Here is a 12,643-nt window from a genome sequence, read left to right on the forward strand (position 1 = left end):
CATATTTTAGTCATCTGAAATGTTTTAGTTTTAGTCTAGTTTTAGTCGACTAAATATCATAAGATTATAGTCGACTAAATCTACAGTTGATTTAGTCGGTTAAAATGTATGTTGGCGGTGCCTTGATGGCGTCGTATATAATGGCTGATTTTACACTTGGTTGCATGCTGAAAATAGCCGATCTACAAGCTCACAACGCGTCGCGCTGCGACGCGTTGTGAGCTTGTAGATCGGCTATTTTCAGAGCGCAACACCCGAGCGCAACCAAACATAAAATGAGTTCTACTGGATCTCTTCTCCACTAGATCCCTCACTAACATTTTAGTCTAGTTTCTATTTGTTGATGAAATTGTCTTTATATTTAGTCTTAGTTTTTATTTAGTTTTCATCAGTGAATAAAGGTGGTCGACCAACATTTTTCGTCATAGTTTTAGTCGACGAAATCAACACTGCTGTGTGTATAGTGTACTTCTATGTAACCAGAATCTATTCCTGACCTGTAGTACGTCCTACATACGGGCAAATAATAAAGCATTTCTCAGTTCTGCCAACTGTGCACAGCAGTCGGCCTGCATGCGCTGGACTCTTCAGACACACAGGTTCCCAGAGTCATAGCAACACTTTCACAGTCGTCATCATCATCAGCACCAGTGGTGTAAAGTAACTAAGTACATTTACCTTACTTAAGTAAAATGTTGAGGTACTTTTACTTTACTGGAGTATTTCCAATTGTCTATACTTTTACTTCTACTCCACTACATCTCAGAAGCAAATATTGTACTTTTACTCCACTACAATTATTTGACAACTTTAGTTACTAGTTACTCTGCAGATATAAATTATTACGTTATAAAACATACATTAACCACTTTAGCCCTATTTTATACCTAGGTTATTTGAAAATAGCCGATCTACAAGCTCACAACGCGTCACATCGCGATGCGTTGAGAGCTTGTAGATCTGCTATTTTCAAACATTTTTAGTACTTTTACTTTTGGTACTTTAAGTACATTTTGACACCAATACTTTTGTACTTTTACTCAAGTAAATTTTGAATTCCGGACTTTCACATGTAACGGAGTACTTCCACATTGCAGTATTGATACTTTTACTTGAGTAAAACATTTGAGTACTTTTTCCACCACTGATCAGCACATAAAAATACACAAAAAAGGCCACCTGGCCGTAGCGTTCACAATGATGAAGTTTGGTTTCTTCTGAACAGGCTTTAACCCATTTAGACCGGGGGAAAGAATCAGAACCATTTTTAGATTTCTTTGGCCATTAAAAAAAATAGATAGCAGATCTACAAGCTTGTAGACCTGCTATTTTTAGAAAAATCGTGAATCCGAAAAAACATATGTTTCTATATCAGTGGATCTCAAACTTTTTCATGTCAAGGACCCCCAAAATGATATGTATTTGGCCGCCGAGCCCCATCTCAAAATATTTTGTTCCAGGGACCCCTATGAAGCAAAGATTTTCCCTTTAAAAAAATTATGTATATTGAAATTTGTGCACACATTTTCGAGATTTTAGATCGGCCATTTTTGAAGAATCGTTAAACTTTGTGCAAATCTTTGAATATTTACATATATACATTTTTAACTCAAATCTCAATCTCAAATTGCTTCAGGGGGTCCCTGAAACAAAATATTTTGAGATGGGGGGGGGGGGGGGCTTTGCGGACAAATACATATCCTTTCGGGGGTCCTTGACATGGAAAATGTTTGAGAACCACTGATATATATATATAGCAACATATTTTTTTGTATTTTTTTGTTTAACTGTTTAGGATTTAGAAGACATTTGTAGAATCCCCCGGAGCAAAGATTTGAGTTAAAAATGTTTTGCTTTGAAAAATATATATATTCTAAGATTTGCACAAAAATTGCAGATCTATACAAGCTCGTAGTGCTAGCCAAAGAAATCTATAAAAAAATGGCACACAGATGCGTTCCCGGTCTTAATGGGTTAACAGCTGGTTCAGCAGTCTGATAACAGCAATAATAATGTTGTTCCCCTGCAATGTTCTCTCACTGTGAGCCCTGGTGGTTATTTTGGTCTGCAGACTCCCTGCATGTGATTACAGGGCCATGAGGGTCAGTGAGATGATGGCACACTCTCTCTCTCTCTCTCTGCATTCAGGCTGCTATGGCCGAGGGGCTCCTCTCTCACAAGTAAGACGCGCGAACGCGGGAAGCGAACGCAGCTTTTTTTTAATACCAATAAATTCTGCGTTAAAAGGAGCATCTTAGAAAAACAAAAATTCACCCAAAAAAAACTTTTAATGTTTTTGAACAATTCAACAAAGTGTTTGAAGTGCCTGTTTCACCCACTTCCGGGGGGCGGAGCCAAAATCCGAGGCCGAAGTATTTGTTCGTAGACCCCGACTTAGGGGGGGTAGAAAAAGTTTCGGAGCGATTCGGGCACTTTTCATTTAACATGGGGTTTCAATGGGGAGTTTTTAGGAGCCTTCTCCGGGGCGTGGCTTCCGGGGGAAGGGGCGGGGTTAAACGCAACCTTGACAGGTGTGTTCAGTTTGCAAAGACCTTTCATTTGATGTATGGTACGTCTATATTGGGACATTTACTTGGCTGCACACAGCTGCACATAGGCAGTGCACACAGACACACAGACACACAGACACACAGACAGACACACACACAAGCCGAGCACGGTTTCATAGTAAGCTCCACTTGCGCGGAGGCGCCTCCTTCCGCTGCGTTCCCAATAACACTACAGTGTTCTCTACAGAAAGTAACAGTGGTGGGAAAAGTGCTAAAAAAAAATTACGTAAGTACAGTATAAGTAAAAGTAGTTACAAGTAAAAGTCCGGAATTCAAAATGTACTTGAGTAAAAGTACAAAAGTATTGGCATCAAAATGTACTTAAAGTACCAAAAGTAAAAGTACTCATTGTGCAGAATGTCCCATTACCCAGTTTTCAAATGTATAAAAATCGTTTGAAAATAGCAGATCAACAAGCTCACAATGCGTCGCGTTGCGACGCATTGTGAGCTTGTAGATCGGCTATTTTCAAATGGCCGAAATGTATATAGGGCTGAAGTGGTTCATATGTTTTGTAATAATAATCAAAATCAAGAAAAGTAACTAGTAACTAAAGTTTTCAAATACTTGTAGTGGAGTAAAAGTACAATATTTGCCTCTGTCTGAGATGTAGAAGTAAAAGTATTGGAAATTGGAAATACTCAAGTAAAGTACAATTTGTACTTAAGTACAGTACTTGAGTAAATATACTTAGTTACTTACAATGTAATTCAGGGGGGAGCTATGGATGAAAAAAAAAAAGAGTTATTTACAGTGGGTGACCTGAGCCGGGGAAAAAAAAAAGTTTGAGAACCACATGCTCTCTGCGCTGTCGTCTTCCCCTCGCCCTCTTGCTATGTCTGATCTTGTCAACACCTCGGTGTGTGTGTGTGTGTGTGTGTGTGTGTGTGGCGTTTCTTCACACTCTGTGACCCCGGCCCGGCAACGCTGCTGTATAGTCTCAGATGACTCGGACACCGAGTCACACAGACACAAAGCCAGTCCTGCTGGTGGCTGATCGGTTACTTCACACATCAGGGCTTTTATCATAATAGGCTCCAATCCATGCGTTGTTACACCAATGATGCTAATGAAGGCTCCGTTCCATTCAGGTCAAACAAGAGTCAGGGTAGTGCTGCACGATTCTTGCTCAAATGTGAATCACGATTTTCCTCCATAAGAATTGAGATCACGATTCTCACACGATTCTCACACGATTCTCACACAATTCTCTTGTAAATATAAAAATATTAAAGGACAACTTTGGTTTTTCACAACCAAGGTTTATATTTTAGCTTGTAATTAAAGTAAATAAAAGATGAGTGTTGTTTTTTTTTAATTTACTGCTTTCTATAATTTTAGCAATTTTCGCGATATTTTTTACAGTGGGCGGGGCATTCTGTCCGGTGGCTAAATATGTATTTTACACAATAAAAAAGGTCCTGTGGTCTTTGATGGCCAGATGTGAGTTATTGGGGGCTAGAAGAGGTACTGTAATTAATAATAAAGAAAACGTTGAGTTATAGTGTAAAAAAATACATATTTAGCCACCGGACAGAATGCCCCCGCCCACTGTAAAAAATATCCCGAAAATTGCAAAAACTATAGAAAGCAGTAAATGGAAAAAAAATTACACTCATCTTTTATTTACTTTAATTACAAGCTAAAATATAAACCTTGGTTGTGAAAAACCAAAGTTGTCCTTTAAGCAAAAAAAAAAAAAAAAAAAAAAAACCCTTTTTTTCTTTTTTTCTTTTTTATTGAAAAGAAAATCGTCATAATTTAAAATCGAGATTGCATAGGTGTCTGAATCGAGATCACGATCTTTTTTCGATTAATTGTGCTGCACTAAGTCAGGGTGCTGCTATCGTGCATGTTGGCGTCACCACACTCTCGCTATACACCAGTGGGTCTCAAAGTGTGGTCCAGGGAACCCTCATGGTTCCTTGAGGGGGTTCCAAATGGCCCCTTTACGGGTGTGTAACTCTGAGAGTGTACAAATGGAACCAAATGTCCATTTGTGCACTCTCAAGAGTTATGGAGGTCCTTGAAAATAAGAACTTTGAGAACCACCATGCTACACTAAATGGAACAGAGCCTTCATTAGTATGATTGGTAACACCTGTGAAGGAAGTAAGGAAGAGGCCCAATTTCTTTCCAATATGGAAACCCGTCAAACAAGGACTTCACCCAACAGTGTAAAAAAAAAAATAGTGTTTCAGTGTCTGGGGAGAGAGTCAGAGAGCTTCACCTCAGATAATGTCACCGGTGTTGCCATGATTTTGCGAGAGAAACAAGCAGCCAGGTCTATGACAACAAGCCCAAAATAAGCGGCGACTAGGGCAGGTCAGTCAAACTGTATGGTCTAATTTTAGCGCAGTCACTGGTTCTCAAATGTTTTCATGTTGGTCACAGATCCCCCCCATCTGAAAATATGTTGTGCCAGTGACCCCCCCCCCCCCCCCACACACACACACACACACACACACACACACACACACACACACACACGCGCAAGATTAAAAAAGGAATTGAAGATTCTTTGAAAAAAGCAGATCTACAAGCTACAATGTGTCGTGATGCGAGGGGTTTTGACCTTGTAGATCGGCTATTTTCAAAAAGCTGATGTTTATAGGTTAAAAAAACACCAGAAACATACCCAACACAATGCAACCCACAACTACTACCTATAGCGAATTTATAGAAAAACAAGCCACACAGTCGCTTATAATAGGCAGACTTGGCAACAACACTAACACTAACACTAACACTAATTCAGTTGTCACGATGACATCTGAATAGACGGGACAATAATGAACTGGCCTGTTCATCCGGGTGGAGAGTACACGCTACAGTGCCCGGTGGGGAGGAGGGGAGGGGGGGGGGGGTCTGAAACACGAGTCTGTTGTGGACTTATTATCCAACTTATTATCTTGTCTCTGTCGGGTGGAAACCTCATGTGTCCAAAACTCTTACTTTTCAGGATTCAAATAAAAAAAATGGCAAAGGTTGCAGATCCACAAGCTCAAAACGCGGCGCGAGAAAAAAAAAGTACAGAGGTACAGCTATACAATAATGCTAAAAACACAAAATGCCCCCGAGGGCTTGTTTACATTGTGGTCCTATGTATTCAATTCATCAAGAATATAGAATATTTCATCAAGTATATACACAGTATACTTGTAATATACAGTCATCAAATAAAACACTGGTATTAAGAAATAATACATTTAATTTAAGGGTTAAGAAAGAATTCGTATTAAATATGAAGTATAACTATGAGTGAAATAAATAAAAAATGTAAATAAAAAAACCCTGAAAAGTAGTTCAGAAGTTCATACTCAGAGTTACTAGTGGACTGGTTTGAAGATGGGGATGAGAACTGAGGAGGAGTTAAGAATTCAGAATCTTGACAGTGAAATGGATTTAACTGTAATTCTGTACTCTGTCTGATGTCCTTATGTCCTGTAACTGTTGGCCCAAACAGTGTATGTGTGATTTGTGCATATGAGTTTATGTTCCGTTTGTCACGTACTCTGTGTCTAAGAAGTCACACATAGACTGTCGGAGTTGTCTTTGCACCTGGCAGAGGACCTTGATGCAACTATTTTTGGTCATCGTTGATGGCAGTCTACGCTCTTGCAAGGGCCTAGTTCAGTTGATTGATGTAGTTTATTTAGAAAGACATGAGAATAGTACATGACAGTACATAACAGTACATGGAAGTACAAATTCACAATACAAGGTCTACTAAACTGGAAACCCTCATTAAGCATTACGCTTGTTTAAGATGAGGACCCCATGCACACAAATCATGATGAAATATAAGAGGCAGGCAGATATACACACTACTATACAGAATGTCATACAATCAGCTTTCAGGTTACTGGTATGACGAGAGAAAAAAAAAAAATATATATATATATACAAAAGAGGAAAATGAAAGAGGGGGGGGGGGGGTAGGGAGGGGTAGGTTAAGACTTAGACAGGGGCCATTTTCGAATTGCAGCCTCCTGAAGGTGTATCTTTAGGGCAGTTTTGAAAGTGAGTAGGGTTTTACACTCCTTTACTCCTTTTGGTAGGGCATTCCACATTTTTGATAGCTGGTTGCATATTATGTCCTTCTCTGACCACAAACGGTTCATGTCCTGAACGGTTGATGTCTGTGTAGACTACAGGAAAGAGACGGAGGAAAAAACTGTTAAATCAGCTGGGGGCAGTGTGGATGTGGCATCAAGGCCACTGTGGACTCAGAGCAGATAATTTTTTTGAAGGGCAGAAGGCCAAACTGTGGGGCAACGACGGCCATGGCCTTCATGGCCTCCCTGAAATTCCTGCACTGGATGGGAGTCACACTTTTTTCTTCTAAAATGTTTATCCCACGATTTTGTAAGTTGTAACCCATATTTTTTTTCACCCAGTGCCAATTGCCTATGTAATCCTGGGCGCTACCCTCCCTCTGCCAGCCTAGGGAGAACCCAGAACTGAGCTCATGCCTACTTCAATGCATGAGGAGCTAGCAAGCCGCTTCTTATCACCTGACAGGGGTGAGTTTCCCCCGGTAGGACGTAGCGTGTGGAAGGAACACGTTATTCCGACCAGTTCCTTTCCCCTCCATCAGGCGCCCCGGCTGACCAGGGGGAGGCAGTATAGAGACCAGGATTATTGCATGTTTTTTAGTGAGGGTACCTACCCTAGGGGACACAGGGAGAACATGCAAACTCCACCCTTTCGCTGACCCCACCTAGGGTATGGGCACTGATGACGCGGAGCAGAGAACACGCCCACAGCGCCCACAGCGTGCCCAGCGGGAATAAAACCCAGGACCTTCTAGCTAGATGGACACTGGTCCTTTGAGTATCTTCTTGTAAACCAGGCACACGTTGCAAGTTGCTGTACTCCGTCCTCTCCCCTGAGCCAGCTGGTAACCTTTGTGCTGCATAGAAAATGACAATATAATAATAACCCATTCAACTGCATTGAATTGAAGCAACCCGTGACTCCAGTGAGCTGTGTGCAAGGCAGCGTGGTGTGCTCGCTCTCAGTGGTTCTCAAAGCGGAGTTCGGGAACCCCCCCAGGGGGTCCTTGAGGGTGGTTCCAGAGGGTCACCAGCAAAATGAGGAACAGTTTAATCACTTTAACCATATAGTTCTTTGGCTGTATTTTTTTTTTATTGTTTTGAAAAGTCTTGAAGAATTCTGTTGTTAAGCCGTCACGGCTTAACAACAGAATTAGTATGCACCCCGTCAGAACAACTTCCGGGTCCAAGTGTGTGTTTTGCCAATAAAAATAAATATATATAATATTAATAATAAAAATAAATAAAAAATAGCATTAAGACCCTTTTTAACCCTCAATGGTTCCTTTCTGAAAAAGGAGGTTATTGTAAAAAGATTTACGGGTTCCGACATGTTTGTTTACAATGAAGAGTATTCTCTTATGGGGGTCCCTGGTACTCCTGGTGGTCTGGAGGTCAAATAGATATTAATTTGGGGGTCCTTAACATGAAAAGCTTTTTGAGAACCCTACTAACTACGAAAAGAATGCCCTTTGCCCTACCACCAGCTATCAAAAAGTGAGCCTCCCCACCCTCCTTCAAAACCGCCATAAAAGAACACCTGTCTGTAATTTGTAACTGGACCTGGACAAGTCTTCTAGCTTGACAAAAGAAATTACCGCCCAGTGCGCCCACTGTTTTTCTGTAAATATACTTTTACAGCCCCTAGTATTGATGATTTATTGTATGTATATTTTCTTGTCTTGATGAATTGAATAAAGGACCACAATGGAAACAAGCCCTCAGGGCTTTTTCATGTTATCCTTTTAACATTATTGTAAAACTGTAGTACCTCTGTACTTTTAGCAAACTGTTAATAAGGTCAATGAATCAAACTGATTAGAAAAAGGTTTTAAAGTGTTTCAACTGGCCAGCCAAATGGGTTAACTAACTTATCAGTATATCAAAGATATTGGACTAATTGTATCTGATCATGAGGTAACTGTTTATACCCCAAAAATCATGAAGACTGATTTGACCTTTGAGACAAATGAACATGAAGTGAATGCCTCCGAAAATGTAGTTACTGCACTTTGGCTTGTTTGTTTTGAAGGGCACCGACTGTACTAGCTAGTACAGTAATAACATTGTATTGTATCTTATGCTTATCTTGAAGAGGCGTTGCCAGGAGGACAGGGCTTCCTCCAGCTACAGTATGTATGTATGTATGTGTAAAATGGTGCATTCATATAGCGCTTTTATCCAAAGCGCTTTACATAGATTGTGCATTATATTCACCCATTCACACACACATTCATACACCGATGGCGGAGGAAACCATGCAAGGCACCAGCCTGCTCATCGGGAGCAATTAGGGGTTCAGCGTCTTGCTCAAGGACACTTCGACACGAACTCTGGGGGAGCCCCCCAGCCTGGGATCAAACTGGGAACCTTGCGGTTTCCAGTTCACTCTACCTGGCCACTCTACCCCTGAGCCACTGCCGCCCACTGTTTTGTGTATGTATGTATCATCAATCCAGGGGATCTCTGGATGAATGCAACAGCCAGGGGTCGAAAGGAGAGGCGTGGGACTTACCACCACAGCACTATTTACACACAGGCAGGCAGGGCAGTCTACCTGGCTGCTATCTAGCTCTGGTGGTCCATAGCTCCTCCTTGCCGCAGGGATCTTCAACAGGGGGTCCGGGACCCCTAGGGGGTCCTCAGAGCTACTATACAGGGGGTCCGCCAAATCTTTGTGTGATATGATATTTATTTTTACATTAACCACTTGAACCCTAGCATCCCTTTTCTGAGGAGAACTTTAGACAAAAATAGCAGATCGACAAGCTACAACAACACCTCGCACGTTGTGAGCTTGTAGATCTGCTATTTTTGGCAAAGAGGTACAGGTGTAGAGGGGGAAAAGAGCAGAAGACCAAGTAAAACAAAAAAGTTTAATCTGAAACACAATTGTATACAATATAGAGGGGGTCCCTGCTTCATCTCTCTCTCTCAGCTAGGGGGTCCTTGGCCTGAAAAACGTTGAAGAGTGAAGACCCCTGCCTTAACGCTATGGACCAGAGCTAGCTGCTATCTTTCTACTGCATCAGGCAGAGGGGTTTTATTTCAGCAGCCTACAACAACAGTAGGCTACTATATACCTACCATCTTGAACATATAAATATTTCAAACTAGCTGGCCCAAGGCTGCATTTCCCCCCTACTACCCTACCCTGTCTGTCTGTCCCTGCCTTACCTAGCCTTGGACCAAGACTATCATAGATGTAGCCTGTTTTATCGAGTCTGACTTTAGCTTCCATATCATAGATATGCAAATGTCAAAATCGATAATAAAATACATCTATGATAGTCTTAGCTCCATAAAGAACCTCTCACTCCGCTATACAGCTCCGAGATGAGGTTCTATGTCGTTACCTTCCAGAATCGGGTGAACGTCCGCCAAGGCTCCGCTGTTTACCCTTTTGTATATGTTGTATCCCAAAACTAATGGTAGATTCCAAGCCGCACGGATGTTTAAAGTTTGGTTCGGCGCATAACATTTTAGGAACGGAGCGAAACTACCCGTTTAAATCGCTTATTTAGTCAGCCTGTGGCCATGTTTCCCATTCAACCCGGAAAACCCCCCTACGTCCGCTGCCAGTACTGCTCCCGGTTTGGCTACAATGGGAAACATGGCCACAGGCTGACTAAATAAGCGATTTAAACGTGTAGTTTCGCTCCGTTCCTAAAATTTTATGCGCCGAACCAAACTTTAAACATCCGTGCGGCTTGGAATCTACCATTAGTTTTGGGATACGACGTATACAAAAGGGTAAACAGCGGAGCCTTGGCGGACGTTCACCCGATTCTGGAAGGTAACGACATAGAACCTCATCTCGGAGCTGTATAGCGGAGTGAGAGGTTCTTTATGGAGCTATGATAGTCTTAAGGTCCTTGCACACTGGTGCGTCTTTTCGTTGCGTTTTATTTTTTTTCATTGTTTTTTCAAATTTTTTCATTGTTGTAAAAAAAACGCAACGAAAAGACGCACCAGTGTGCAAGGACCTTTAAGGTCCAAGGCTATATATGCCTTTACCCCTAACCCGTACAGTACGTGTTCACATCCCAAAAAGGAAGGAAACTTACAGTATAAAGTTTGTTTGTAAATGCCTGCATAGAATTGTCAAAAGAAAACTGCCATTTGTATTCAAAGAATAGTCGCTACATAATAACGTCCTCAAACGAAGGCACGTTGGGTTTGCGTGCAGCGACAATGTAACGAATGAATGAATGAATGAATGAATGAATGAATGAATGACTGCAGATAGTAACCAGTTGGTTGCATGTGGAAGACATAAGAACCAGGGCAGGCTGAGGCAGCAGGCTGCAAACAAACAGCTACAGTGCATAGTATCCATGCAGCCTCTGGTCCAGAACTGGCTACTATGTAGCGCTGAGTCTGGACTCAGAGCTCAGCTACATAGTAGCCAGTATGTGGACAGTCATGTTTGATGTTTCAGAACTACATAGTAGCCAGTTCATTGCATGGTATTAAAGACAAGAGGCAGGGCTGAGAGGTGCAAACAAACAAACAAACAAACACACAAACACACAAACAAACAAACGCCTATTCCCGAGCCAAAGAACCAGAGCTTCAAGCTCGCTAAACGCGAGCTTGAAGCTCTGGTTCTTTGGCTCGGGGATAGCCGTGTCTTGCGACGGAGCAGACGAGGACTAGACGTCTAAATTACGCATGGTGGCTTTTATCTCTGTCTCACCTTCAGTCCCGTCGGAGGAGGAGGAGGAGAGGTCTACTGCTGGAGCCCATCCCGCTTACACTCCATTGTATTCCGAAGGGAAGCCTTGTCAGCGTGCAGCATATACACCAGGATGGCTTAATGTGTATGTATGGGTCTTTTTCTTTTTTTTAGGGTATATCTTGTCTTTTAATCCGCTAAAGCCCGAGGAGCAGCACTGACTGTAGCCCTGTTAATGTTTGTATCTGTATGCCAGACTGCTGCTGCTAGTCCGACAGTGACACCTCGGGGAGGAGAGGAGAGCCAGCCCACTATCAGAATGAGTATCCTATCCCTGTTCCCTTCCGGGGAAAGAACAACATCACGCAATTTTGTTATTTTTATAATTCATAAAATAAACCTGTTTGTATTTAAACACCAGGAGATATTCAGCGGTGTTCTTCCCCCCCAAAAAAAAACATGCAGGTAAAATGTAAAAATGATTATTTTTTTTAGCACTTTAGCCTTGCCGAGCTGCAGATATCCTCCGATAACAGGGAGGCAGAAAGTTGACCTTTTTTCATCTACGGCGTGACGTTTTAGAGGTTACTGTGGGGAGAGCTTCAATGCTGTTGGCTCGAGCCATTGCGTAGGAGGCGCGTCATCATCATCATCATCATCATCATCATCATCAGGACCAGTGATGGAGTAACTGTTAAAGGTAGGGTAAGTGATTTACTTTGGTTAAAATAAGTGTTAAATAGCTCTGATATTCTGATAGTACTCATTGCTTTAGAGTGTTTGTTCAGCAAAAGGAGTCTCCCATGTCTCTCCAGCTCTTTATTAAACAGAAAATGCAATGCTTCTGATTGGCTTAAAATGTGTCACCTACCTGAAAATGTACTATATTCTGTTTACTAAAGAGCTGGAGAGACACCTGTGACCAAACAAACGCTCTGTAGCAATGATTACCGTCAGAATATAGTACTTTAACCTTTTTATCCAAAACAAAACAAAATACCAAAAAATATCACTTACCCTACCTTTAACTGTGAACGGCATTAGTGGTGGTAGTATTGATTTAATATTTAGTAATATTGATTTTGTAAACATCACACAACTAGATGATGATCAGCTAGATACTAATACATTCTAATTGTATGTAATGTAAACGGTGAGGTTCCCTTGTAAGCCCTCCTTTAGGGTTTCTTACCTCACCGGCACAACAATATTATTCTGCCGTCTTTCCGAGGCAAGAAGTAGCCAAGTATACATACAGTATGTATATCATTACTGTTGTGCAAATCAATAAAATAAATCAATAAATGAAAAATGTCACTGGATTTGATTTTGGTACA

General features: G+C 41.5%; 1 protein-coding gene across 3 annotated transcripts in view; it reads right to left on the reverse strand.

Moving 5' to 3' along the window:
• Positions 1–11,532, reverse strand: part of tbc1d16 (TBC1 domain family, member 16) — a 102,767-nt gene extending 91,235 nt beyond the window's left edge. For all 3 annotated transcript variants that reach the window (XM_080447337.1, XM_080447336.1, XM_080447334.1), the window contains exon 1: positions 11,328–11,532. The gene's annotated coding sequence lies outside the window, so the exon portion shown is untranslated. The remainder of the gene's footprint in view (positions 1–11,327) is intronic.
• Positions 11,533–12,643: the final 1,111 nt, after the last annotated feature.

This window comes from Gymnoscopelus braueri (assembly GCF_963280865.1).
Source record: "Gymnoscopelus braueri genome assembly, chromosome: 13".
Classification (NCBI taxonomy): Eukaryota; Metazoa; Chordata; class Actinopteri; order Myctophiformes; family Myctophidae; genus Gymnoscopelus; species Gymnoscopelus braueri.